Below are 22,685 nucleotides of genomic sequence, written 5' to 3' on the forward strand. Positions count from 1 at the left end.
TGTCTTTTAATCCAACAGAAGTTGACCACATCAGCGCACAAGAGCTGTAGTTTTATCTTCGCTGAGTTTATGTAAAAGAGTTTGGGCCAAAGTCCTTTACTATGCAAGAATAGGTCTGTAATATTGAAAAAAGCATGTAGCATCACTAGCATGTGTGTTTCTGAATGAGAGCTGTGCCAAGTGTTTTGAGTAAGAGCCTGAGAACTGATGAGAAATGTTCCAAATGATGTGACCATCTTAGATAAACATTTGAATCAAATGATCAAACTAAACCAAGTTTCAAAAAATCTGCAAAAATAATATTGCTGTTATTATTATTATTATTCAGTTTTAGAGCACATTTTCAGTACTCTTTCTGTCTCCTGGTTGTGCTCCTCTCCCTCCAGAGCAAACAGGCCAAACAGAGGTGCACTTGTCTGGACCTGGGCCGGGCCCAGGGAGGGGACAGCAACAGAACCATGTGAAATCTGACAGATCTATTTTAGGGCTCCAAGGCTGAAACGTTTTCCTGCTCTGAACCAGGTGTCAGGGTCAAGGGTCAAGGGCAGGACAGCTCCATCTGCACCTTCCAAATGGATTACAGGAAGAGGGTTGATAATTGTATGTGAGAGAGATACTATGTGGGTTTTTTGAAAACAATTATGTAGTTTAAGAAGCCTTGACTTTTATAATCACATCAACACATGCTTTTTGTCCTGATCAATTTATGAGAGAATGTATTGATACCAGTTAATTAAAGGCTTTTAAAATGCCATTTTAGTACATGTATCCTCCTACATGGTGAGCAATAATTTGTTATATTATATACAGCAGTAGTAGTAAATTTAGCATTTTAAATAAGGGTAAAGCATTGAAAATCCAGTAAAACCTTGGTGAAACCTTGGTGAGGAGTCTACAGCTAACAGACAAGACATAGGTGTCAATGGTGAATGTTTTGAGGAGTGTAGGTGTGCACTGATACCACGTGCCAGTACATGTACTCGTCAATGTGCTGCCAATACCAAGAGCCGATACCACTATAACCATGCTGTGTCTTATTTGACACTCACAGCTCACCTCTTCGCTGTGCAGCGAGCTCTGAACAGAGGAGTTGACCATAAAGAAGCATATTAACTGTTCTGCACATTAAGCTAAGCTATGAACTATGAAAATATTTAGGGCTCTTAAAGGTTTTTATAGTTCACAAAGGATATCAACGCAGTGCTTGTGCTTACACAGTAGCAGGCTAACATGACTAAGTGGTGCTCATGCGTGCATTGTGACTTGTTGTGGTTGACAAACAAATCAAGCAACTGAATAGAGTGGATTTAGAGTGGGTTCAGAGTGGGCATGTCCCTACTGGCCAAAGTGTGGCCGTGGTGAAGTGAAGAAACACTCATTGTTATGCCAAAAGTCGGTCCTTTTTCTAAGTTATATTGGCATTATATCATATATAACAGTGATTTTAGAGGAAATTTAAAACAAGCCCTAAAATAAGTATTCCAGTGAAAAAGTAGTCTATATGTTACCAATCCTCTGAAATGAATGATATTTAGCACTGTTGTAGAACCCCTGTAAAAATCGGCAAGTACTCAAAATTAAATACTCAGTGGATCCCTACAGAAGTGGCCAATCAAAATGTCTTAAGGAGCACATAAATTATTCAACTAGAGATTCATAATCTGTACTGTTAATACTGGAATCTGATTTTCTCTGGAATTTCAGGTGCAAAAAAAAAAAAACCTCTTAAAGTTACTGTAATCAGAAACCTGTTTTCATTGTATGGGCACAAATGAAAAAAGAAATCCTAACCTATACAGAACAGAAACGTGCCAATGACATGTACACATCTCCTTCCTGGATCTCTTTTTTCCCATGCACTTTTTCCCTCTCATCCAAACAAAGCATAACCAGCACCTGTACTTCACCCTCTGAACCTGCACTCGGGGTCTCGGCCAATCAGGAGGCAGGATGTCGACACACACTCCCTCACAGAAAACAGAGGGCTGATTATGCAGGCAGCTGTCAGCTCTCTCAGGTGAGGCCCCCCAGGCGACAGTTCAACCGCTTCACACTCAGGTTGTGCCACTGCGCCTGACAGAACAACACAGACACAAGAATGCTAATGGATCAAATCAGATGAGTGCTGGGATGAGAGGGAGAGAGGGGTTGGGGGTTGGTTCAGAGGTGGGGGGTGCACTTTTAGGCCTTCCTTCCAGATCAGCTGTCACTCATGGCGTCTATTTGCTGTGCACGTTGAGAAGCACTGGCCGCCCAGGATTATGCCTCCAGTCACTGACTTGTTTTTCTTCTATATTGCGCATTGAAGTTTTAGAAGATGAAGGAAGTAGTGCAAGGGAGGGGCTGGCGAAAGCGATGGATAGGTTTTTCTTGAATTTTTATACCTCCAAATATCTTTCCTATCTCCTCGCCGTAACTCCACCTTTCTCTTTGACTATGTGCCTGCCTCGGAGCCATACCTCGGTAAAGCAAAAGGCAACATATCAGAACTTAACAACGTTTCCCTTTTCTGAATAATGCTGAGTTCAATATTATTTTCGTTTGAACTTCACTCGGTTGCTCCTCCGTCTCTCGTACTCCTTCAGGGCAGCCTCTACATGAGCGGATTCGTGATGCTTTATCGCCATCACTTACGGGCAGTCAAACAGCCTTCCTGTGTGGTGCAGGCAAAGATCTCAATTGAAAAAGAGTTAACTGAAGACATCCTATAGTCTTGTCTTCAAGGATACGGCTTGCTTCTTCTTCTATGCAAAGGCAAAAAGTTAAAGCCTACACGTGCGTGCGTGTGTTGTGTAATGCCATGTGACAGGAGAGACAGATGGATATATGATCACCAACTAAGGAACATTGTAGTGACACTCCAGCAGGAAGCGCTTGTCAAACCCTGTTACAACTTTGGGCAGCATCCATAAGGTAGAGTTTCCACAATCGTCACACACAATCAAAGATCGGGAGCATAATCAGGGGTATAGTGGGCGTGGGGGCGCCGCCCACCCAATTCTCTCAACGTGAGATATAAAAAAATAACAAATATAAAATAGCTACAACTTAAATGTTAAACTGGAGCTATTGGCAATGATGAAAACAACCTGCATAGGCTCATGATATCTGCAGTACTGTCCTATAGTGACCTGTGACATGAGGGACCAGGACTGAACCAGGACTGAACTAGGACTGAACTAGGACTGAACCAGGTTTGAGTGTTGGGAGGGGCCCGGAGGTGCGCCCGTATAGACCGCCGGGTGACCGCAGAGCTCCATGCCCCACAGGGCTATGCGCAGCCATAGCAGCCCAATCGCACTTTGCGGACACGCTGCTCCGTGGGCTCTCTCGCTCTCTTGGCTTAGTCCTGGTTTAGACCTGGTTTAGACCTGGTTCCGTCCTGGTTCCGTCCTGGTTCCCTCCTGGTTCCATCCTGGTTCCGTCCTGGTTTAGTCCTGGTTCAGTCCTGGTTCATGTGTTGTAGCCCAGGATTTATGTTTTGTAGGTGATTATAAACGGTTTTAATGTTAAAAACATGATTCCGCATCATTTTGAGGAAAAAAACATCAAATATTACAGATTTTTACTGGGCTGGCACCTGTATGGTTGTACTGTAATTTTTTTTTTAAATAAACAATCTATATGACACCTGTGTGTGATTCGGCATGTCAAGTTGAGTGCACGGCTTTTGGAGGTTGAGTTGGAGGTCATCGATGACAAATAGCGTATCCCCACTAAACAAAATCCCCACTATACCACTGAGCATAACAAAACCACAAAAATAAGTCACTCAGTAAACTTGTTTTTTAACTCAAATTATAAAACTTTTATCGTCCAAGAACCAGGAACTGCACTGTTAGCAAGATCGCTAATGTTAGCTTTTACTGTTAGAGTAAAACTCTCTAGTAATCTCTGACCAGTCGTGAAAAGCACTTTTAATTCATCACAGTGAATAATTAGGATGTGTTTGGAAAGTGTGAAATAACTGGTCTGCTCATAGTTAACTACTCATAGCTCTGTTTTTCACATTTTTTAAGACAGTAAAAAACAGGTTCAGTGGCTTAAAGATGAAGATCATAAGTAACTCTTTCAGCTACCACACTTGTATTTCAGCATGATGTCAATACTCTTTTGATGTTAACTGCTTGCCTTATCCGTAACATCAAGCAAATGCCTTTATAATAAAACAGCATGCTGCACCCTGCTCCACTGTGGTGTCCCCGCCGGATACGCCCACCCTCACCTCATCTCTGGCAGATGGCTGTAATTAATATAGACATGATAACGAGATTCCCCACGATTAATACTCACAGCAGTTATGGATTTAAGTGCTAGGGATTCCAGCTAATATGATTAACAGCAACTGAGTGGGGGCATCTGGCAGACGATTTGAAATGGAGGCCTGGAAAGATTGTGAAATAAGACTGTGTTTGTGTGTGTGTCAAAGACGAGTGCAAGAATAATGCGAGGCTCACGTCATGCTCATCTCGACAGGCTGTTTTATATCCACTTGTTATTATGGAGCCAGCTGTCCTTTGTGCTATATCATGAGCTGCAGAGTTGAGCAACACATATGAGCATATGTAGGATTCTGTCCATTCAAAACACTGTACAAGATGAATTGATTATTGTATTATTCAAAGACAACACCCTTCTTTTGCAAAATGATTGTGGTTTGCTGTGAAAATAAACAATGTATTAAAATAACAGCTGACCATTTGAATAACGTTAACTAGTTTGATTGATTTATGACAGGGTCCCATGCTAGGGTAGAAACTGTTTAAAACAGATGCTAACAAGTATGAGCATTTTATTTCTTGACTTTTGGGAACTGGGGACAAAAAAAAAAAAAAAAAAAAAAAAAAGAAGCAAAAAAGTCCAAATGTGTGAGAGATCAGTTTAGAGAAGTTCAGATTTGAAGGTTCCTCTTTGATTCCCTTGTTTCTAAAGAAAAGTATGATTTGTATTAGAGAAAAGCAACAAAAGAGATTTTAAGACAAATTGGAATGGACACACATAAATATGAATGCACAACATTTTGTACCTTCTTGTGAAAAAATACTAAAGATTTAAAAATATGCAAAGAAAAGAGACTTTATGATTTAAGAACTGTATTTTTTATATTTTTGAGTGGAGTTGGTACACTGTCTCTATGCAGCTTTGCACAAATGTGCTGCTTTTGATGACTGTGGTGTCAAAGTTACGGCTGATGTATGAAAATGAAATACTTGCTAAATGTAAATATTTTCATCTTGTTTTAGTATACTGTTGATTGCTTTTGTAGTTAAAGAATTTACCACTGCAGTGAGTGAACATAATATGCGCTACTTTGTTGTCCAAGTCTTTATTTTCCTATCTCAGTCGGCCTCTCGCAGTCAGACAGACCTTGTAAAGAGTGAGAGGGAGAGCTGCTTGACAAAGAAAGGGTCGAAGTTGGCACCAAAAGTGAATCAAGGGAGCAAAAGCAAACAGAGGAAGGAAGGAGTGGGAAGGGGAGAGGGAGAAAGTGGAGGAGGCATTTAGGTTTAGGTAGTGCGCAGAGAGAGCATGGCTGGACTCCAATGAAAACACAGTGTCAGATGTAACACGTTTGTGCAGAATGGGGGTTGCGTACACTGCCCCACTTCCACTTATGCACCGGGAGTGACTGGACGCTGGCGGTTCACGACCCCGAGCAAGAGTTGCACAAGCTCAACGGCTCTGAGGATAAACAAGAAAATGATGGACTGTTCACAAGAAAATTGGGACCACACGTAACACAATGTTTCATACGTGATGTAATTATAGCTTGTTTGTGACAGTTCCAACCCCAGATGAGTGAAGAATTATTTTTGTGGCCATAAAGCTGTAAATTATGGGAAGTTTCAAAAAACAGTGCAAACTAAGATTTCAACAGTTCATGAACATGAAACTACTGAACATGACTACTACTACTACTACAGCTTATTACTACTACAACTATCACCTTCTACCTACAACTAACTACTACTGCCTACTACTACTGTAAAGACTCATGCCTATACTTCCTTGTTTGTATGTGTTATTGTCTTTAAATGGAGAATTTTTCCATAATGTTTTGTCTTATTCTCTCTAGGTGAATATATGATTTTCAGTGTCTAAAATGCATATAGTTAATGGTTATGCTGACTACGGTACAATATAATGTTCAAGGAAAGTCCAAACAAAAAATGCTTGTTATACACACACACACACACTACGCATACATTAAATCAATACACACTCTGGGTCAGGTTAACTACAGCCATTGGGACTCATATGCAACACAACCATCTTTGCTTCCTGTTTTTCTGGAAATGAAACTATGTCAAAGGCAATAATCCTGGCAAGAGACAATGCTGATTTCTAAAGTAGTGTATATACAGTATAAAAAATGCATGGCAGCTTTTTTGGAAAAAGGGGCAGGACACTCCAGGGGTCCCACTAAATGTGCTCCGACATTCTGAATCCACTCACAGATGTAATCACTGGCAATAAAAACAAACACAACATGCAAATAATGATTTAATCTGAGAGGCCTCCGCTTTCTAAACTACGCTAATGGCTGCTGAGACATTTGGTAACAGCTTGCAATTACTTTAGGCAGTGAGAGAGCTATAAGGAAAGGATTTGGACGATTCAAATAAAGATGCAGCTGATCTAGTCGGAAAACAGACTGACTTCATTTTAACCTCATTGAAACAGACCAAATGTATTAGTTATAGTACATTATACTGATTGTTACTGATGGAGTTAATTTAATAGTCATTGTTTAATTATCACTATTTTTACATTTACTCTTTTTATGAAATTAAGTGCTAGTCAATCATGGTATAAAATCCTTGTCTGACAGTAATGCTGTAGAGTCTGGAACCACATCTTACAGCACATCAGACAAATGTCCAGTTTTGAGACCTTCCCATCACAGAGGCTGATTTAGCATGTGTGTCTGCAAAAGACCTCTCCTCACGAATAGTCTCCTATCTTTGCAAACAAAATATATGTAACTTCTGTTACCTCAGATTAACAAAGTTATTAGTTATTTATTTAGTTTTTTTTCTGTTGTCAGCCTCTATCTTTGTGTTTGATCTAAGCCTTTGTATTTCTTTGGGTCAAATTCATACCAAAACTATGGCTATGTTCAGACTGCAGCCTGAAGTGACTGAAATCTGAATTTTTCGCTCCTATGCAACCTGTATCTGATCTTTTAATGACAGTCTGAATGACACAGATCAGATTTTTTCAAATGTGACCCAGGCCACTTGGATATGTGCTCCTAAAACCAATACATATCCGATCTTTTGACATGTGACTTCAGTCTGAACGGCCAGGTCGCATTCATCCCACCTACGCGTCAGGCTCGGAGTCTAGTCAATGGAGGGAAAACGAGGTTAGTGTGTTCTTCATATTTGGGGGGATCACTGTATCAGGCCAAATTGGAGGGGTCTTATCGGAACCGGGCATTTTTTTTATGACTGCCGAAGAAATGTCCGAACGCTGTTACAGGTGGTCCTGGCTCCAATGTCAACAAAAAATAAAGAGCCTGGGAGCCAAACACAAGAACGCTAAAGATTCAAACAAACAAAGCGCCCATAGACTTGTAACCTGTCCATTTTATGAAAAACTGGACTGTATTTTGTTAAGGCTATTCCTGTAAACACTGAGCATGCTCACTGCATGTGACGTTGTCGTGTCCTCCTGTGCGCACGCGGGACACTTTTGGAGCATTTAAAGTTCACACTGGAGATCACATACAAGTTACATTTAACTGGAAATGTGAACAACCTCGGGAAAAAAAAAAAAAGATCTCACAAAATAATCCTTAATTGGGCATTAAGCCTTGCAGTCTGAACGTAGCCTATAAGAATCAGATGTTCAGATGAAACTGTTGATCACAAAAAATCTAACTTCAAAACTATTACAAATTTAACACAAGTTTGGATAAATACATTTCCATGTAGGTTTGATTTTGTTAAATGAGAAAATATACTCAAACTTTTAACATAAAACAGCAAACAAAAACATTTAGCAAGAAAATGATCAGTGAAAAAGGTAACAGTTGAAACAGTTGGAACAGTTTAACTGATAATACTGTTTGTGACCTTTGGCCTCATGTTAAATGGAGACTTTCAGATGTGTCCAAACAGCACATTTCCAAACGCACTCATTTTCTTTTTCCAGATACTGAGCCACAGAAGTGCTGTTATTAGATGTACCTTTTGTCCTAACACACCCTTACAAATAGAGCCAAAGCTGAGGAGCGCAAATTTCAGCAAACATACACAAAAACAGACATGAATTAATTTGCCAATAGTGTGCGTGTGGTCAGTTTTGGCTACCTTTATGTTCGATAAAGCCTTCTTTGGGTGGTTTTGTGAATGATGTCTTCTATCAGCAGCTAACATGGACATCACCATCCAGCATTCAATTCAAAGACCCCCGTGGGGCTAACTCAGACTTGGCCCCTAGTAGCCCTTAGCTCGTTGACCCCTTACACGGATCCCTTGGCCCCTATAGGCTGTGAGGGATTGTGCCGGAGACAGGCCCAGAGTGGAGAGAGAGAGGGAGGGTCAGTGGCAATACAGAGAGCACTTCTTCAGGAAAAGCATTAAAGAGGCAGCTATTGATTTGGGATTTTAAATGTTTTTCTCAGTGATATATCCAATTAGCCTCTGAACCCTCTATGGGCGTACAGCAGGCTCCCCAGGGGGCTGAGAGAAGGGGGGGGTCATACTTCACCTTAGGCAATGACCAAATTATAAGAAATGCATAGGAACTGTAAGAGACTATGATCAAAATGACAACAACTGGTGAAAAAGTTTTATAATGCTGTGCAGAGTAATGTAGCTGCACAATACAGTATATCAAGATTTCTTTATTTAATCTATAACAGAAAAATTGAATGATCTCCAGTAATGATAAGGTCTTCTACAGGAGTTAAAAAAATGTTAATTGTAGCAATCTTGCTGCATTTAGCTTTTAGCAATGAATATATTATGTTAATTCATATTCATATTAATTCAGTATTGCTTAGAAGGTAGAAAAAAAAGAAAAAGCAGATTTGGCCCAATATAAACTAAATAGACCATTTGTCATGAACAAGAAGATCCCCAGTTGGAGTCCTCTTTATTTTATCAGTGTGAGATTGGTAGAAAAGCTTTACATATTGACTCTAGTGTAACTGCTTGGCCAATCCCTCTCAGGGACCATGTGACCTGGCGACAGTGCGGACAGCTCCTGGATATTGGTAAGCCTTAATTCTTTCTGCACATCCATGTCCACCTCCTCCACTTCCTCCCCCTCTTGACACTCAATCGATACTAAGTTATTTAGCGGATAAAAGACTTGGATCAATTCACCAGCACATATCAAGAGTGCCAGCAACTTGTGTATATTATCTAGTGTCTCTGTCAATGGACTTTGCATGCAGGCTTGAGACTCTATATACCTTCATATATACAATGAGTAGTAATCAAAATCACTGGAGTGTGCACACTGGCATGTCACAATTGCACTGAAGAGAGAAGAAAGAGAAAAGGTTGTCCTTGAACGGTCACCTTTTTTCATCTATGTCAGTGCAGCAGACGATTTGGTGTAGACGATCATCTATTGTAAACAGTTAATTTGATTCTGCATGTCACTAAGTGGCCACTGTTGAATGGCTAAAAATGGTTCAAGCCTGTTTCACACTTACAGGCAGGACAGACAAACAAAGAGACACAGAAAGAATGAAGAATAGGGCAATACTGAATTTAACCTTTTCAATAAGAAATACATTTCAATAAGAAATACATTTTAATAAGAAATATGTCAAGAAGATCAAGAAGGGTCAAGAAGGATCCCCAGGCCTGGCCAACACATATGCAGTGGATCTATATGTCCTCCCTGTGTTCCCTGAGTGTTCTTTCTGTCCAAAGACAAAGATGTGTTATGTGAAATAGTGTCTACATTTGCCCCTCAGAAGGCCCAACAAGACTGGGCATCCCAAATCAGACCAATGAACATTTTATGAAGTAGTATAGTTGTGAAATTGGCTCTGTGGCTCTGAAATTATTTATATTGTTAGCTCTTTCCGAGTCCTGAACAGAGCATAGATGACAAAAGAGACTTGTTTAACTTGTGTCTTACATGTCCTAATTGTTTAAAACAAATTGTTGTGAAAATATCCCAGCTCACATACAGGCATATCCCATATATAGCATATAGGACCTATCTCCACTGTAAACTTTGAGAGCACTTGGAGACTTTACACACAGACAAACACACAGTGGTAATGATGAGTGAGTCATTGCACAGCAGGGCCCGGGGAGTTGGGGATTTCCACACACTAAACCAGGTGACATCTGCCCAGCTTCCATACAAATGTGTGCGCATTCAGGCTCTGAATGTAGGACAGGTAACACGTCTTGGTATGTGGAGTAGACAAATATAAAGGAGCAGAAGTGGGTGAGAGAAGACAGAAGAAATACCAATAGTTTCATTATAATCTGAAGAGTGATTCCTTTCTCCACCACCACAGAAAACCAACCACATTTCCAGTTTATATAAGATAAAATGACCCTTGTCTAACTCTGAAATAGAGGAAAAAAAAAAAAAAACAGGGAAGAGTGACTATATCAAATAAACTATAAAACCTAAAACTGGATTCTTACCAGGACTAATTTAGTTAAACATAATATATAACAGAATAAATACAGGACAAAAGGGCAATGCTTTTTCCATAAACCTCAGTTATATGAAGAATTGATTTTATTCAGATTTAGCACTTGTGTTAATCATTGTTTTGCTTTCCTTCATCCATGGTTTATTTATTAAGTTCAGTTTCATACACTAAATTAAAGATATCTAAAATAATCACAGAACCATCCCACAGATGAAAAACACCTGCTTTGGTGACCAGACTCCCTCCCCACACATCGCACTTTGTGCTTACCCGTACACACAGTTAAGAAGGCTTTACATGGCCTGTTTTCACCTTAAATACAGTTCACAGAGACCGTACACAAACCAATAAACATCCCAGCTTAGCACCAAACATCTTTTTCTGCCTCACTGCTTATGTTTCAAACAAACTGTGTGTGCCTTTCGTCCAAGTGGCACGTCCAACTTGTCAACTGTCAAATCCAATAGGACCCTCTGTAAGGAGAAAGAAAGGGAATGGGAAATGGGTCAAGTACCTTATTTGGCTGTAGAAATGCTGTGGAATTGTGGATGTCTTAGATGGGGAATCCCCATGTCAGGCCCAGTCAGGTCTGAGGGCAAGATTCATTGTTTGTGCCTTGAGGGAATACCCACTGCCACAGCATACTTCTAATATATAAACAAAGAACAACACAGCATTGCATAATAATCATCTGAATTACATATCAAAGTGTAAAAGTTCTCCACTGTTGTGGCTTTTTGTGCTTTTCCCTTGTCTGGTTGCTAACACTTCTTCACTTCAGAAGACTGCAGTGATTTGCAAAGTGAGTTTTACATCAGATGATGTTACTGAGGCATCTTTGTTCAACTTTTGTACAGCCATAAGAAACTCACAATTAGTGATTTTGTGCAAGCGATAAGCATAAATAAATAAAGGGCAATTTTAGGTCATCTAGTATTAAGGGTAGACCGAATCAATAATTTAATTATTCATCTATATTAGACAATAAAGATAGGCGATGACGCATTACACTGACAACTTTTTACAGTAACCTCCGTCTTTGGTTTACTCCAGTTCCATCCATCCATTTTCTTTCACTTTATCCAGGGCCGGGTCACAGAGGCAGCAGTCTAAGCAGGAACTCCCAGACTTCCCTTTCCACGCACACTTCCTCCCGCTGTTTTGGGGGACCCCAAGGCGTTCCCAGGCCAGCCGAGAGACAAAGTCCCTCCAGTTTACTCCAATTCATTTCAATTAAATAGTTGTCTTGTTTATCTTCTTTATCTTGTTTCCACTCTACACCTATTGTCTTGGATACATCTGTCCCCTATTTTGTATCTGTGGCCCAGCAGAGGCACCGCGGGCCAGACATTGATCCTCTGTCTATCGCCTACAGAGAGTTGTGCAGCTCCAAGACAGCTATTGGGGAATGTTTGACACAGACCAATATTATTCATCCCGGACAATATCCTAAAATGGCTAATTATACGGACCAATTAGCAGGCTAATTAGACAATTATCTACGCAGACAATCTATTGGCTGAGAAAAATCAATACTGGGGAGAGATAATGGCAGAGATTGGAATTTACTCACTGCAAGCTTGAAAAACCCACACAGGTGGAGTGTTACTAACATAACTCAAACAAAGTATTCTATTCCTTTAAACACCAAATAGGAGCTGCCCATGCTGCAGTTAAAAGCATTTTTTGACATCTCATTGACTTTATTTTTATTTTTTTAAGAACATCTCTTTAAAATGTTTTATTGTCAGGTTTTATTGTCCACATATTTTAAAACATGCAGTCCCAAATACAGTTTCAACAAATATTCCCTTGAGCAGTGCAACAAAATTGTCAAAAGGTGTTAAGAAGATTAATTAATAAATGAACAAATCTTACTATATCAAAAATATTTCCAGCTACTGTTGCAAAATTCAGAAGAGTGACTGCATAAATCAGGGATACTACGTGACAACTGAAGTCTGCTATATAAATACTGGTAAAGCCAGTAGGTGCAGAATGCTAGTGAAGTGTCTGTTCCCACAGGACTCTGACTCTGATTCAGGTCCCAGAGCAGATCTTATCTTCATGTCAACACAGTGGACCTTCTCTCCTTCCACTGCCCTCATCCCGTGTACACACCCCGCTCTCACACTGCCTCAATCATACAAAGGATTCATCTTTCTTCATCAGTTATTTAACGTCCTGGACACACACTCGCAGATACACACACAGCTCCTGCTCATTGTGCACAACACTGGCATCCAGTCAAAGTGGCGCTAAATTGTATTAAAATAGTGCAGTGCTCGTCGCAAATTTACATGCGAATTAGGGAGAGTAGAGGTAATTACTCCGGGCCAGTGCGGCTAATTGAATAAGGGTGCAGCCTTTTCTCTCCTTTCTCCTTTCATTCTATATACACAGAGCTCAGAGCTGCACTTCAATGTCATTATGCCACTACTTTGCCCTCTTCAAGGGCCCATATAATAGGGGATGCAAGGCAATGCAGAGTGATTGCATATATGTGATTCTTTGTGTAATTACAGGAATTTATATTGTCATTTGTTTTATATAAAAGGTAGAGACTAGAAAACCCATTGTTCTGTAGATTCAATCACACATTTGTAGATATAAGGTTGTGTTGCAAGAGTCATATGGGAAATTAGATGGCTAAGATTTGTGCACATTAAGATGCAGATGTTGGTGGGTACTGTCAATTTGTTTGGTTCCTATGGAAAACATGAATGAAAATACCAGCTTCTCAGACTCAGGAGTGGTTGTTTAGTTAGTTAATAAGAAAATAAAATAATAATAGTAATGTTTTTTATTAGAAAAGTTTAAAAGTGATAAGTTTTAGTGCGTTTAGCCATTTGTGGAACAGCTACATAAGTTACCTCTGAATAAGATTAACTCTAGTTTGCATTTAAAAGTACTACACATTTTGGATTCAGTGGAGTAGCAAGGCATCACTTACAGTCAACTGCTTCACCTGTCACTTCAGCTGTATCTATGATACTTAGCTCTTTGTAAATATTGGGTTAATACGCATATAAGATAACATCACTATAAAAGTAGATGAAAATGTTATGTATGGTGGATACTGTCACTCTATAACGTTCCTATGGGAGGCAAATGACAATAAAAATACCAGTAGATCATCTGACATGACCAGAGCATGAACAAACAGCCTGGAGGTGTTTGAGGTACAGAGAACAGGCTGCCTTTGAGCTGTGGAACAGTATATGTTAGTAACTGTCACTCCAGCACATATACTTTTCCCATTGGAGAATTTGCATATAATACGTCCTCTGGCTGATTCCCAGGTCTGCTCTCTTCACTAATAATGTGAGCGGGATATTAAAATAAATTACCTGCTTTACAACTATGTTATCAGGACTGCTGCTAATGCTTTTATCTTATTTAAATATTCCTAAATCCCAGACAAAGAGAGACATAAATCTCACAGTTTTTTTCTGTCGGGGTGTGTGAAGTGGAGAGGCTGGCTGCTCTCAGGAATATCTACCTGTGGCTGTCAGCTTTATCAGATCTGAACCAGTCAGGGAGAACTAAACACTCTCACACAACCTGCTGTATGGCACTCAGCCATACAAAAACATAATCGGAAAATGGTCAGTACTATGTTGTCGAAGCCTATAGGGGAATAATTCTTGGTAAAGACTTCAAAGAAGATAAAGCAGGTTTTTGCCAGTCCCAAGCCAAAGTCATGATGGTACATATGTCATAAAACATGACATTTCAATAAATTACCAGAGAAATTATATGAACGTTGAAGTGTTCTGAAAGTCAAAGCTGAGGTGAAAGGCAAAGCTCTCAATTTACTGGTCAACGTTCCTGCTCAATGACTGACATGATCAAAAGGACAATCTCCCTACTAGTACTAGTGGAGTTTTCTTCATCAATTTTCTTTCATTTTCATAGGTAATTAAGTGCATCATAGAGTAACAAATCGTATAATAAGCATAATTATTACCAAGGAGATACAAGAGGAGTGCATAATGGCAGAGATTCAGTGGTTGGGCAGAACTATGAATGCAGTTTCAAATTACCAGTTTGTAATAGTCCAGTTATCAAAAGATGTATAAATTCACAATAAATTATCAAGTCTTAATTCATTCTAAGCAACACCAGAATTCCTCTAGTTATTTCCTTAAGTGCTAGGCCATGTTCATCTGTGTGTCTTTCCTGGTGGCGATATTATGAGTGAAAATACCTGCTGACGCACAACAGCCAGACACACTCAGGGGTCAAACAGTGCAGCGTGCTTCCATTGATTCCTAGCCTCAGGTGCAGTACACACAAGTACTGTCAATGCCCAAGTCTGTGTGAGAGTGAGCCCAAACTGAAAGTGGTGTGTGTGAGCTTGCATGTCTGTCTGTAGCACAGTGCTATTGCTGAAAACACGACTTGGGGCCAGCCTGTGTTTCCTGGCCTGGGGCACAGTGGCTCTAGTTAGTGTGTTAACAGGAGGAAAGAACAAAAGATGTGCCTGGAGCAAACATTCAGACAGGCTACGGAGAGGAGAGGTTGTGTGAGGATGTATAGGCCACCAAGAGAGTGATGTTCAGGACATAGAGACCAGATCCTCATCTCAAGAGAGTCCTTACACTTCAATAAGCATTACTGGGTTTCAGAATGAGATAGAACACGTGTGAGCAAATCGTGCAGAGGTATCATTTTTAATTGTTTGGTAATTTGTGAGTCAAACACTTTTGTCTGATAATTATAATTATTAAACCTGTGGATTTCTTTACCTTTATAATTGAGTATAATTTAGTAATCTGGACATTTTCTGAACAAAATTTACAACTAAAACATAATAAACAAGTCTGTTGACTTCAAGTAAAAAACTACTGTGCTTTACTATGGTACACTTTCACCACAAAGTACCGTGCTGCCGAACCACACTGATTGCCCCACCTATTTTTGGATATCCAAATTTTCTGAGCAATTGTGTCTTGAATACAGGAGAATAAATATTACTCACACATGTATGAATCACTCGATATACAATTTTGAGAGGGTAAACTTAAAAGTTGACTTTGCATTATATGTCTCCACCTTTAAGAATAATGGCCTGTAGTAATGTGCCTTTTTAGAAAACGATGCCACTGCAGCTGGGATGTGGTCTCAGGGATATTCTTTACAGTAAACAAAGTCTTGAGCGCTCCCCTATCTATCTAATCCTCTCCACTCCTGTCAAACAAACACCGGAGGAAAGAGTGGGAGATAAAGGAGATGAAAGACACAAAGGTGAAAAACAGAAGCAGCACTTAAAGATACACAAGTGACGATTTGTGTTTGGACTGTGCTCACGGATTTGGGGATAAAACAGTACTCACACAACTACAGACTCTGAGATGTTATTGAAGGATTTGGAGGACATGTGTTTTGGTTTCTCTAGCATTCTAAAGCACTATAAACTCTTTGTTTAGTAAGCGACTCCGCTGTTGTCGTCGTTAGCCCAAGATAATCCAGGTAGCTAACAAAGAGTTGTTTTCAAAGCAGTGTACATTGTCACGACTTATTTTATAGTAGGAATAGCAGCATAAAATACAGTGTTTCCTTCAGTTACTAAGGTGCATGTAATAATTACACACATTTTATAAGAGCTATGGGACAACTGAAAATGCAATGATCAGACTTTGATAATGTTTTAAGGAGAGATTTTTCTAGCGTTTATTTGCATCTAAAATATTATATTGATTTTCCAATCCCATATCCATAAAATGTATACTTTTGTGGGTATTGTGAGAGCACCTACTCCAGCTACTGTTACACAATGACAGTTTATATCAAAGAACAGTTTTGAATCTATAAATATACTCAAATATTAATTTAAATATAGAATACATAAATATATTCTACAGTCACTTTTAGCTCCACTCAGTTTTTATTTTTGGACAAAGCACATTTTTTATTAAATCAATATATAACATAATAGCCAGTCTTTCAAGATGCTTCAGTTCAGACTAACAATAAGCTCTGTATTGTACACATAACCTAACCTACATATTTTGTTATATTTACACAGTGGGTGTAACAACAACAACAACAACAACAATAATAATAATAATAATAATAATAATAATAATAATAATAATAATAATAATAATAATAATAATGATAATGATAATGAATTGTGATTTGTCATTAACAGCAATACTTGCTGTCTGCATTTGACTAGAAAAAAACAACAAAAAACTGAGAAATAGTAATAAAGTTCACTGACAATCAATCATATATTATATGATACTTATTTCCTTTACAGCAGTATGAGACACTCTTTTCATCATATGCCGCTTATCTGTCCAGAAGAAAGCAGATATTTTTGCTGAAATGTAAAAGTAAACAGTGCAGTGGAAGTCCCTCCATTTCCTGCTGACTTCCTGTCACAGGGATTTTATGCACAAAAACACACACACTTAAACACTCACACACATGAGCAAAGGGTACTGGGGGGAGTGCTCTTTCTCCATTTCCCAGCAAAGCTCTGCCTGTCAGCACTAGTTTCTCTGCACTGACCTGTCATAACCACTGCACAAACAGGTGGATGTGGGGTGAAGTCACATTCAAAGACATAAGGAGAGGGATTTTAGTGTTCAGCACCTTCTCCTCCCGCTTCACATTTCTCATTAGAATGTCAAGTCAAATCTTAAACTATTTGCACATCCTTCTTACTCATTAAAGAACTTCCTCAAATTCACCTGTCTGTCATCAGTCATTGCACTGTTGGTTGATTTATTTGAAAGCTAAAAGACAAACTGTGTATTAAATATTTTCTTTTATGTACCCATAGCTGGATTTTTGAATGGATTTCATTCCACTGCAAGCTCAAGTAAACGATGTCTCTTGTCCTAATTGAGCAAATGATCATAGATAAAGGCAGCAACATTTATAACAATTGTTTCTGAATTATAAATATATATATACAATATATTTTTAACAAAGAACGTCAAAGTAAACAGCAACTGCTTGCTTGAAATGATGAGTGTAGACACAGTAGATATGAAATATTCATCTGTGGTCTCCAGCAGGGAAGACATGCTGTTAAAAAGCCATTGATTTGACAAGCCAAACAAACGCTGATGAGGCCTGATAATCAATGGAGGCATTGATGACAGTGTGAGGTGGCCCTGGGCACCGAGCGATTGGATGGGCTCTTGGTGAATAATGAATGAGGCAATTCCTGATTGATCAGTCAGGTTGTCTCACATACAGACACTCAACTGGCATTTCAATGGGGACCCTATCAAAAAGACCATACAATGACACAAAGCATACAGCACCAATGTTACAAAAAGTTAAACAAACTGTTCAATTGGAGAACCAATGAGATAAACTTGTTACATTTTGAAGTTTGAGAATCAAACCATATATCTTGAAATAAGCCTATTTTCTTTACATGGGGCAGGATATTAAAAATCTTCCTTTGTTCAAGATGGTACCTTTCCCCTGCCCTATACTGCTATTCTCTGGCCAACAGCTTATCTACTTTCTGTATTGTCACAGAACACCATGACAGAAGTTCTATTGAAAAATAAAACTGTTTTTACTCATGTTATGGGTTCATGATAAAACACACCTAAGTTGACCAGGACAAGAGAAATCCCTTTGTCCTTGAGTAAACCATAGTCTGGACTGTTTGCTTCCCCAAGGGTGTATCTACACAAACACACAGGTGACAGCATTGTACTCTGTCACTCGCTGAGCTGCTCCATACCACTGCTGAATGTCAACTCGCTTATTCTTTTGTACTTGGGAGGAGGCAGAGAGGTTGAGGGAGAACCAGGAGAAAATGATGAGAACAAAAACCCACCAAACAACAAAAAGGTCCTCAACAATGCCACTATCTTTACTTTGAATCTGCTCCTGTGCTGTCGCCTGCTCACTCTTCAGCCTTCTGCCTGACGCTTTGTGTGCCGTCTCCCCACATTCATAGTGCTCATAGAATATCACTTAGCGGTGCCCTTGAATCCTCCTCTGAGTGCAACACATGCTGGAGCACTATGACTTGAAGAACGTGGTAATGACGTAGACTGACTGTATACTCCATTGTTGTCTCAAGGTAAAGCTGGCTAGAAGTTTGATGTTGTCTAATGAAATTGTTAGTTTTTGGGTTTTTTTAACATTCTGAACTCTCATGCATAAAATTCATAGTTCTATCACACTGGAGTCTGACCCTTTCCACAAAATTTACTTTATTGAGCATTTAATCATGTTATACTAGTTGCATTTTTGCTTAAATCATGCTTGTTTCATCAATCCATTAATACAAAGTTGTCTTCTCTGAGCACCCAAAAAAGCTCGGTTCCCACACTCCAGGTAAATCCATGTATCATTCGTTCATTCATTTTTCAAAATAAAACCAAAAATAAGAAAATTTTAAAAAGAACTATTTTCTTCATTATTTGTCTCCAAAACCAATATGAAAAAATGGATAACAATTCGTTTTTTTCAGTTTTCATTTCATTTTGTGTTTAAATGAATAATGGTAAAAAAAAAAAAAAATTTTTAAAATGGATAATGGCAGTTTCCCATTTCCGTGACATAAACTGCGCCTGTCTAACATTTTAGGCGATCATGTTAACAAAATAATACTATTTCCAAAAATATATAAATTCCAGTCACAAAATGAAAATTTTCAATGACACTTTCTTCAGTACGAATACAAATTCACTGACGCGGCTCTACTGTCAAAAACACATCATCACTTCACAGGCATTAATTATTGAGCAGAAGAAACATCGACTGAGCCAGGACTAAACCAGGACTGATCTCTCTCTCTCTCTCTCTCTCTCTCTCTCTCTCTATCTTATGCATTCCAATGATCCTAATTATTTTCTGTGATTGAGTTTATAATTGTGTTTCAAACCTTTCAGAGATGCAAACGGACAATAAATGCATTACACTTTGATGCTGACAATATACAGCAGACTTATTTTGACCTCAAGAGCTGCTTATACAGTTTATCTGTACTGGGGTATTTTACTCAAATACATGGAAAAAAACAGGTACAGAAGTGTTCATTCTAATATTCTCAAGATTCTTCTATTACATAATCTTGTGGCTTTACAAAATTCCTTCTAAACTTGGAGATACTTTGTAGATTCTTGTAGTAAAATGTTGTTGTCTCAAGCTTACACTGTCTATACTGTCTGGTGGGTGGTAATAAGGACCATTATAAGCTTGATCGTCTTCAGTGCTGACAATACGAATGTTCAAGTGTGCGCTGAACTCTGCGTTTCCCTCCCAGAGTGAGTATTTGTTTCAATGATGAGGATGATTATGCAAATGAGAGGCAAAGTGCATCAATCTGTCTAGCCAATAAGAAACAGCTTCATCGTTTGACTCCAGATAATTAGCCAATTCATCTGGCCTTTTACTTTAACTTAGCAGCCCAATCTTTTTCTTTTGTCATTCCTTGTTTATTAAATCAATTACAGATCAATACACCTGTTGCCACTGTGCTATCTGAATGAAGAGTTGACAAAGGTTTTTACACCAGATTATGTTTCTCTTGCTAAAGCTCACCAATAAGGCAAGTTCATCGACATTTTTACAGCTGATGCATTTAACCTCAACCTCTCCCATTAAAACCTTATTCTTCATTCTGCTTTAATAACATTTTTTAATGACATCATTGTTTATATATTGCACCAGGATTTCCAATGAACATAGCTAGTTAGTCTAGACTCTAATGGTTAACATCCTCTTCTACATTTCACAACGTTAACCTAACTTGGGACACAGGCCAGACCACAGTGATCCATGCGGAGTTCACCGTGCAGGTCCATAGGCGTAAAGTCAGAGTCAGCACCTGTGTACGTGCAAGTCACTAAAGCTGTGTCACACTGAGACAATATGAGGGACACTATGTTGATTCTGATCACACATAAGCAGCAGATAACAGTCTTTGGCAATGGCCCAGTATCTCCTGTGTCAGCTCCCAGGAACCATCCTCCTCACTGGACCATAGCCAGCCCAAGTCTCCTTCTGTGAACTCCTGAAATACTCGACCAGTCTATGCTGTAAGAAAGAGAACAAGAGAGCTGCAGCACGGGGAGTGAGAATGGCTAATACCAATGTTTGTTCCTCTCAATTACAGTTTTAAATGGAAATCAATGTAGCAGAGGGAATGAGCAGAGCCCTTAACGTTGGAGTGATAATCACATTAAGACAGGGCTTAAATCAACAGCAGACCTTGGCCTCCAGAGACAGAGAAAGCAGCACAGACACAACCAATTCAATTCTCTCTCTGTCTCTGTAATCCATCCATCACCCGGAAGCAGGGGTTCTCAAACTGTGGTATAGGGCTACTAGTGTGTGCAGGATTCTCATTTTGTGCTGATGTAGGCATGGTTAATCCAGTTTCAGTCCTGGTTAAGACCTGGTTTTGTCAAGGTTTAGTCTAATCATTGACCTGCAGACATTGTTCAAGTCAAGCATGCACCCATTTCTCACCTGGATTGTTTTTTGTTAATACTGCGTTTTGCTGGGGTATTAAGTTCAGTTTGTCTTAATTTAGTTCAGTTTAGGTCTTTTGCAGGTTTATGGTTAAAAAAAAAAAAAGTAATCCTAGATTATATTTCAAATCAAATTTAAATATGTTAAATATTTTTCTACGTTGTTACTTAGCGTGAAAAGTTTGCTAATTACCACTCAACAGCGGCAGTCTCCAGTCCCAATAGTCTGTTTCCTGGGATACCACCCCTCATTTTCACCATAGTAACATCTGGAATAAAGGTGGGTGGGCAACATGCCAAGGAAGGCCTGGAGTTTCACTGTGGCTATAAAACTAACAAAATAAATCTTTTTCAACTGCTCTTCCTCCAGTCCGAGACAACACACAGCAATGCACATCTCTGCAGCTGAATCCAACTTCACTCTTTCTATGCTTACAGTGCAGGCTAAAAATACAGTGAAAATGAAAATAGGGAAATTTGCAATCAGAAATTCTTTTGACAATCGGGACAGGTAAGTTTACTAAAACTATATCTTGTGGCAGAGGCAAAACGGCATTTTAATTTACATTTCAATAATAATATTTTTAATAGGAAAGGTTGTTGGCACATTATAGGCAAGAACTGTTTAGGCTCAGGCTGAGAGGAGGCCAAAAGTGCCCTCTTATCTCTAGTTTGACATGTCACAGTAGGGAAAGCACAGCTGTAAATAGCTACGTTTCACTTAGTTTGACGACCCTTATATTATGGTAAGCTGTCAAACTGTCAGAGATAGTTAAGGCTCAACTACAAACGCACAAGAATGATAAATATTACTCTGCATTTAACTGCACCAAAACAATATTATTGCATTGCACTAGTGCATTTGGGGACAAGTCAAAGTCCCAGTTGAGAGGAAAATGTTTCATGAGCCATTTTCAAGATGTTTGTAATGCTACATAATACAAGAACTGATCTTTGATTCAATTTAATGTTAAATTTCATTACATTTTCACATAATCTGCCAAGAGATTTTGCAGTAAAAGAGACAATATAAAAAGAAATGAGCAATGATAAAAACTGAAAGGCAGGGGGCACATTCTAGAGGCATTTGCACTTGTGTTGCATGCCACATTGAGACACAAAGCATATTTAAGGGAAATTATGATTAATGTTATTCCAAATTTCTACGTTTTCATCTAATTAGCATGGTTACAATAATAGCTTCCATGAGACCATAAGTATATCAGAATACAATGCCCTGTGCTGGAAGGTGTAAAACCCACACAAGGGTCCCTCTCTGGGCACATTCAAAATGCTCAGAGCAGGAAGATATGCAAAGTGTTACTATCATCAAAACAAAAACTGCAGGGGAATATAGGGCAAATGCATGAATTAAAATGCACCCCTGGAGACATGCTGTTCCTTCTTTTCTTGTTGCTTTCATTCTCTTCCCTTTTTTGAAGATCAAGCTTAAGAAAAATTTGGCTACAAAATGCAGCTTTCACATTGGACAGTGATCTTTAACTATGACATAATAACTGTTGTTTTTTGTCAGTTTTAGTTGCAAAAAAGTAGCCCCCAGAAGGTAGATCCAACAAGTG

The sequence above is a fragment of the Boleophthalmus pectinirostris genome, unplaced genomic scaffold (assembly GCF_026225935.1).
Source record: "Boleophthalmus pectinirostris isolate CB_2022bp ecotype Guang Dong unplaced genomic scaffold, ASM2622593v1 HiC_scaffold_8, whole genome shotgun sequence".
Classification (NCBI taxonomy): domain Eukaryota; kingdom Metazoa; phylum Chordata; class Actinopteri; order Gobiiformes; family Gobiidae; genus Boleophthalmus; species Boleophthalmus pectinirostris.